Here is a 7,519-nt window from a genome sequence, read left to right on the forward strand (position 1 = left end):
CAATTTCCAAGGCTCTCAAAATAAACGATAATATTTGAGGAACTAGTGCAGAAGGGACTCACTGAAACAGAGAGGACCTGTCCACTGGTGTGAAACTGCTGACTATTATCTCTGCAGGACTGGACACCCCATGTCCCTGAGATCCTCAAGCTTATTACTCATAGTAACTACCCAGGAATGAAGTCACTACTTTATTTCCTAGCAAAAATATGATTTGAATACAATAAACAAAGTGCCATAATCACACAAACCTCACTTCTGACCTATTCTTTCTATCAGTCTAGGCTGGTTCTGCTGAAATAAAACTAGGCATTTTATATAAAGATAAAAAATCTCACTGAAAATAATACCCACAGGCTGTCAGAGGAATCTGCATATTGTCCACAGAGCCAGGAGACAGCAGTATTACAAATACTTCCTTGTTTCCTCCTTCTTACTAAGGTCCTAAGAGCACACCTGTGCTATCTTGGGTCTTAAAGTAATGGTCAGTCACCTTTTAGTTCCCCAACCAAAATCATATATACAGAGGCTTCTTCCACTGGCAACAGAATTCCTGTTGCTGAGTCAATCCCCAAGGGCTTGCTGGTTTCTCTAAGGAATGTCCTGAACACTGGACATTGGGGCGGTTTGGTGAAGGACAATGAGGGGGCAGGCAAAATTTCGGGTGGCCCATCACATCTCCCCAACACACATGTCCAGCAATGCAATATGAAACCCTCAACAAGGAAATGTTGGCATATAATTATAGTTATTTGTACATAAGGAAAGGGTCAGAAGTGAGGTAAAAAAATAATAGAAGAGTAAAAAAGACTTCCCCACCCACCCAGTTTAAATCTTTGTTATAAGTTGTCATCTGTTGGGTTAATGTTTATAGACACCCAAAAGAAGTTTGTAAGCAGAAGGCCCCTCACATACTTGAAAATAAATAAGTACTTGTTGAATTTTTGATGGTATAACAGATCTATGTTTTCAATCACCTTCTCAACAATTTTGTAGGAAAACAACTACACACCACTTGTCTACATAGTATTTGGCCATTTTCGTAACCCCTTGTGCATTTTACCAGATTGTGTTGACATCCCACCCTGTTAGTGCCACCTTCTCACATGTTGGACTAAATTTAAGCAAATTGCAATAATTTGTAACTTCAAGAATCTTTTCTGTGTTGGAGTTGAAATTAAGGGTGGGAATGTGTTAGAAATAAATAAAGAAAGAAAGAACTGAGCAGATCTCTGAATAAGAGCAGTGGAAATAACATAAGGAAGCAGGAACGCTGAGACAGTTTCATGGTCTCCTTGTGGCCTCTGCAGGCTCAGATTACATTTTATCACACAAGTATATGTCCCTCAGAGGGAGGAAGTAAGACCATGTGACCAAGCTGCCTGCATCCCCCTGAGGGGCCTATGTCCAGGGGGAACTTAGAGAGGTTCTGAGGAAGGTTTTCTAGCCTTATAATTAGATCAAAAACAGCATCCTCTGTGGAGTGAGGGGTCCCCTCCAGTCCCTAGAACATGGCACAAGTGCAGTGGGCTTCTAGGACTGCTGTGCCGTCATGTTCATGAAAGGGAACAGGCACCTCCTTACTTTTCTTAAGTAATCACATTCTGAATCTCACACGAGGAACCCACTGACTTCATTATTTCTTTCAATTCTTATGTGATTGAGATTCTGAGGATGATGAAGGACAAGCACACAACAACCAATGGGCTGAGTTGTGAGCAGGGTAGAAGGTTACTACTCACAAAAATGAGTCATTAACTATCTGCTTGGACAGTTGGGACAGATTCAGAGAACTTACTATGTGGCTGTCTCAAAGGCACAGAGGATGATTAAACTCAGGTCATTGTAGGGAAATCAGTTATGGGAGACATTTGGAGTTATGTGCATAACAAAGCTGTCACAATGTGTCATATGACTGCCCAGTGCTCTCTGCAATTTCCAGGTGAGTTGATGAACTGGTAAAAATAAGATGGCTGGAGGAAGCCTTGGCAGAAGAAATTGCTGCTTGGCTACACTGTAGATTAAAGCATGCAGGACGAAAGATTGTGGGAAGTTGGGACATGCTGGGGACTGCCCATAAAATGTCTATGTTGCTGAATACCAGAACCCCCTTGCCTGCTCTCTGTGTTACTTGCAATGACTAGATGCCTCCAAGGGGCATATCAAACTAAATGATCCTCTGCAATGATGTCAGATAGACTACATTGGCCCTCTCCCATTATCAGAAGGGGACAGATATGCTTTGACTTGTGTGGACACATTACAGGCTTACTTCCAACCTTCCCCAGCAAATATAGCCAATGAAAGGGCCATTGTTAAGGAGCTAGTCTGACTGTGTGCTGTGAATGGCATATCACAGTTAATGGAGAAAGACCAAATAACCCATTTTGCAAGTCATGACACATAGTACTCTCAAGATGAGGGCAAATTGTGGATTTTTCCATCTGAAATATAATCCAACAGGGGCTGGATTAAAGGATAGAACCAATGCCCTGCTGAAAAAAGTCTTGGAGACTGAAAATACTTCTATTTTTTTGGTTAAGTTGAATTGTCTGCCTGAGGCACTGAGGACATTAGTCCCTGCATGAGTGCCAGGCATGAGCAGTCTGCAAACAATTCTATGTTAACATGCTCATGGCATTTAGGATTACAAATAAAGGGCACATCCACTGATCATCTTCTCAAACTGGTCAGGGGTACTAGGAACAATTTATTGTTGTCGGCTCCTCGAGATATCACATTTGTTACCAGAAGCATTAGCTGGCCATGTACTGTACAAATAAGTGCCTGATGGTTCCCTTTCCTAACCCCCCATTGGAGGAGGGAAAATTTTTAAATTTACAAGGAAAGCTTGTAAACCTGGGAGCCAGACCCGGGCAAGTACAGGTGTTAAGGAACACTTTCTATCAGTTTATGGCAGTTATGTATTCTAAATGTGTCTTATTCTTTCTATACCCTCAAAGTTCAAACATACAGACCCGGTCTGGTACACTTGCCCAGGGAACACTGTTGCAGACTACTAACTCAAGATCTTACGGTAGTCTGTATTCTGCCTTATAGAGCGGATTTGCCATTATTGGTGCCTAATAAGCATTTGTCATCTTTTCCTTGGGTTAGCAATGGGTAACCTATTCCTGGATTGGGCAATGGAGGTGCAGGTATTGTGCCAACTAACTTTGGATCTTCTGAGAACTTCCTGCAATGAAGTGTGCAGGACATAGCACACCGGGTAGCCTAACCTGCAAATGAGACAGAATGGACTTGACTGAAATGCAACTGTTTTGAAACTTCTCAAACACTGAAATGGCCATTGAATAATAAGTCTAAACAAAAGATTTTTGCTTTGATTAGAAGGACACTATTTCTTGAGCACCTGAGTATACTTATATATGGAGCAGGCCTTGATGTGAGGTAGCAAGGATATACACTTGTGTAAATACACATAATGGAGCAGATACCTGTCAAAAATATTGAGGAAGTTTTCAATGAACTGATATGGAGTGATTTTCATGTATCTATACACAATTTGATCTTACTGTTAGAAAATGTAAATAAGAAAATATACTTGTATATGCACATTTTTTATGAAGGAAATCCAAGGATAAACCAGCAACAAAAAGATTGTATTGACAGGATGGGCAGGAATGTGGTGGAAAGAAGAGAAAGACATCTGGAATTGGAATGGACTGTAAGATGAAGTGACATTTTTCTAACTACCTCTTTTATTTTATCTTTTATTGATTTATTTTTTAAAAATACATGACAGCAGTGGAATGCTCTGACTTTTAGAATCATGGTGTTTAACATAAGCAAAAATTAAATACATACTTAAAATCAACCAAGATATCAAGATACAAATAAGGTCCAAATGGAACAGAAACAGTGATAATGACTCTAACAATACTACAAATTAATAAATTTGTGGTAAAGCAAAATGGGAATGTTAGCAGTTTAAGAGCTGACAGGCTGTGGATTTACACATTGACATACAACAGCTCTGCTTACTGCCATTTAAGTATAGAGGCTTACAGTAGCTAATTGGTACCTAATAGATAATCACAGTGGAAGAGATGGGAAAAGAAACAATGGGGAACAGAACAGCCTCCCTTTAGGCTTAAGGCAGTACAAGTCCCTAAGCTGTATGAGCTAAGAGTTCCTAGGTGGTTGACAAGCTTGTATTCATATAAGAAATGTAGAATGCATCTTCTAGTATTATTGCACCAACTCCCTTGCCTTAATGTATCCAAAACTTGCTTATGTATAAAAGTATGAGCCCTACTGTGCTCAGGGCTCAGACTTTGTAAATTATCCCTCATGGGGCCACTAATAAAATGTTGCTTCCTGATCTAAGTGTCCTGAACCTCATATCCCTCTACAATTTAACCACACCATGAAAGGGCGAAGAATGAAAGAACTATGCAACGTTGGAATACATAGTCCACTCATAATGTACTGTCATTAGCAAATTCATTTTTCACAGAGCTTTGGATCAGAAACTTTAAAAATATGCTATATTTCAGATGGAAAATCCTAGAATTAATGCAAATAGATAAATCTATTATGTATGTTGGCAACCAGTCCTCTCTTAGTAAAAGGAAAGAAAATGAAGAATGTCAGGAAGTTTGAATGAATTCAGTTGTGTTAGACTAAATTGGAAATACTATTAGGAACTCAAATTATATATAGAAATGGGTAGGCAAAATTCTGGTACAGAATATATATATATATACACACACATTATTCACATACCTACATGTATTTCAACTTTCCCCTTGATATGGACTAAAAACAATAAACATGTCTAGTGTGATATGTCAGTGTCTTAAATTCCTTTAAAGGAATTTAAGGTGTCTTACATACCTTTATCAAATTAAAGGAAACACAGCATTTGGAAGAAAGAGTAAAATCTGGGACTGAAGCAGGAAATATGTGATATGGTCCTGAAATATCTTATAGTACCAGAAAGTGAAGAAACAGTGAAAATATGATAAAAGTATGTCAAGAGAATATAGAATCCAGCTTGTAGGAGCTCTTAAAGAAGAAATCTGGGACTAGTTGAACAACAAAATAAATACTGATCATAAATTCCTAAAACTCACAGAGTAAACATTGTTAAGTCTACGTTGACACAACTAAATAAATGTATGAGTAAACAAATAAATGGAAGAGAATGTACAATTCTTCCAGTAGCATTCTAATTAATAAATGTACGGGATGATGAGAACAGAAAATCACCTTTAGCTGGGCATTGTAGTGCATGCCTGTAATTCCAGTGACTTGAGAGTCTGAGGCAGGAGGATTACAAGTTCAAAGCCAGACTCAGCAACTTAGTAAGGCCCTAAGCAACTTCACGAGACCCCATTTCAAAATAAAAAATAAAAAGTGCCAGGTATGTAGCTCAGTGGTTAAGTGTCCCTGAATTCTATTCCCAAAGTAAAAAAAAGAAAAAGAAAAAGAAAATTACTTTCAGGGAAGTCCCATACTAATTAATTTACAAGTAGGACTAATCAATGGATGCTAAAATTAGTGGCCAAAAAAAGGAGAGCATGAGGAGACTATATTTGCATAGTCTAAAATTATCTCCCCAAAGGGTACTTTTAAATTATAAAATAGTAACAGTACTTCACAGTGGAGGAATTTGGCACATAGCACCTTAGCCAATTGATCAAAGTTAAGATAATAGCATTAGGATAAATCATGTCAACATCATGAATCTCATTATGTGAACCTCAGAGAAAGGTAGAATGCCAGTCCCGTGATATTCTTACCCAAAGTGTGTGATTTCAATCTAATATTAAGGAAACATCAGAAATACCCAAATTGAAAACAGCCTACAAAATGACAGGCTTGTAATCTTCTGAAATGTTGAAGTCATGAAAGATGAAGAATTAGGAGCTGCTAAGATGAGAGGAGACTAATGACTTGCAGTGAGGAGTCATGAATTGGAATATGGAGCAGAAAAGAATATTAGAGGAAAACCAGGAAACTGTGAATAAAGTGTGTAGGTGAGTTAATGGAATTGAACTACTGTTGACATCCTGGCTTCAACGATTGTTCTATGGTTATATACCATATTAACAGTAGGGGAAGCTACAGAAGTGGTATATGAAAACTCTCTAATAGCATTATGTAACTGTTTTGGAAATCTATTTCAAAATAACAACTATTTTAAAAGAGAACCAATAGACCAGTCTATAGGACAGCCTTAAGTCTGGCAGGTCTTTTAAAAATGTACAGGGAGCAAGACCAAATTTGAGTCCATACTGTTAAGTTCAGCTCAGCTTACTGACTAGAAATTGCTGCCCATCCCACTTCCTCCCTTGCAGACAAAGTAACATCCCAGACATGGCCTCATAGATGGGCATGCCAGACCCTGTGTACCTCATTGAGAACCCAGAGGGGCATCTAGTGGTCAAGCAGGAAGCCCTGCAGATCCTGTCATCCACTCACAGCCTGTAGTGGTGGTGGCCATCATGGGCCCCTGCTGCACAGGGAAACCCTACCTGATGAACCAGCTGGCTGGGAAGAAAAAGGGTGGGTGTCACCAGCAAAGCTCTGCTGAGCCTTCTGTCCACTGCACGGTGGGCATCCAGCATGGAGATGGAGGGGAGACAGAGTCAGGGAGAGACAGTGAAAGCTAACTTTCCACCCACCAGTGGGCTCCTTACATTCTGTGTATAGAATTCGAGTTAATCAACTCACTTATCTCACTTTGACATTATTTTCCTTTTTAAAAGTATTTGTGTATTTATGGAAAAAATAATGTATTAATGAAAAAAATAAGCTTACATCATGATGCATTATGATACATTTAGTAGCATGTTTATGTAGTAATATCAAGCTTCCTTTGAGCTTTAAGGTAAAATGAAGGCTTCCTACTGCATTGGATACTCTAGTTTCCTTATTTCTAGGATTGTAATTAAAATCACTACTTGCAGTTTCTTTTATGTCTTTTAACTGTTACTTAGTTCTCAGTCTCTTTGCCTTCTCATCCTTATTCTCCTCTGCAGGTTTCTCTCTGGCCTATACAGTGCAGTGCCACACCAAGGGAATCTAGATTTGGTGTGTACCTCTTCCGCAGAAACCAGACCACACAGAGGGACTAGTTCTGCTTGACACTGAGAGACAACAATATATAGAGAAAGTAAAAAGAAAAACTTTCAGATTCTACTCATATCAGACAATACCCTGCCCTGAGTTTGTGACTCCCACTCCTTGACATATGCTTCTGACTCATCTTATTAAAGTATTATTCTTTGAATTTACTTGGTATATGCATTAAGAATGGAGACTCACTTCAATTGATTAATTATGGGTCAATCTATAAAATAATGACAGCTATTTTTAGTCATTTTTTTTCATATTATAGTAAAATGTTTGTGAGGTGACTGAAGACATCCCTAAAGTGGGCTATAGTTTTCATAAATATGCCTGACTTTTTGTATGGATCCATAAAGATGATAAGATTACCCTTTTTTCACAGAAGCTAAATATGAGATCTAATGATGACATCTTCGTT

This window comes from Urocitellus parryii, chromosome 11 (assembly GCF_045843805.1).
Source record: "Urocitellus parryii isolate mUroPar1 chromosome 11, mUroPar1.hap1, whole genome shotgun sequence".
In the NCBI taxonomy this organism is placed as follows: Eukaryota; Metazoa; Chordata; class Mammalia; order Rodentia; family Sciuridae; genus Urocitellus; species Urocitellus parryii.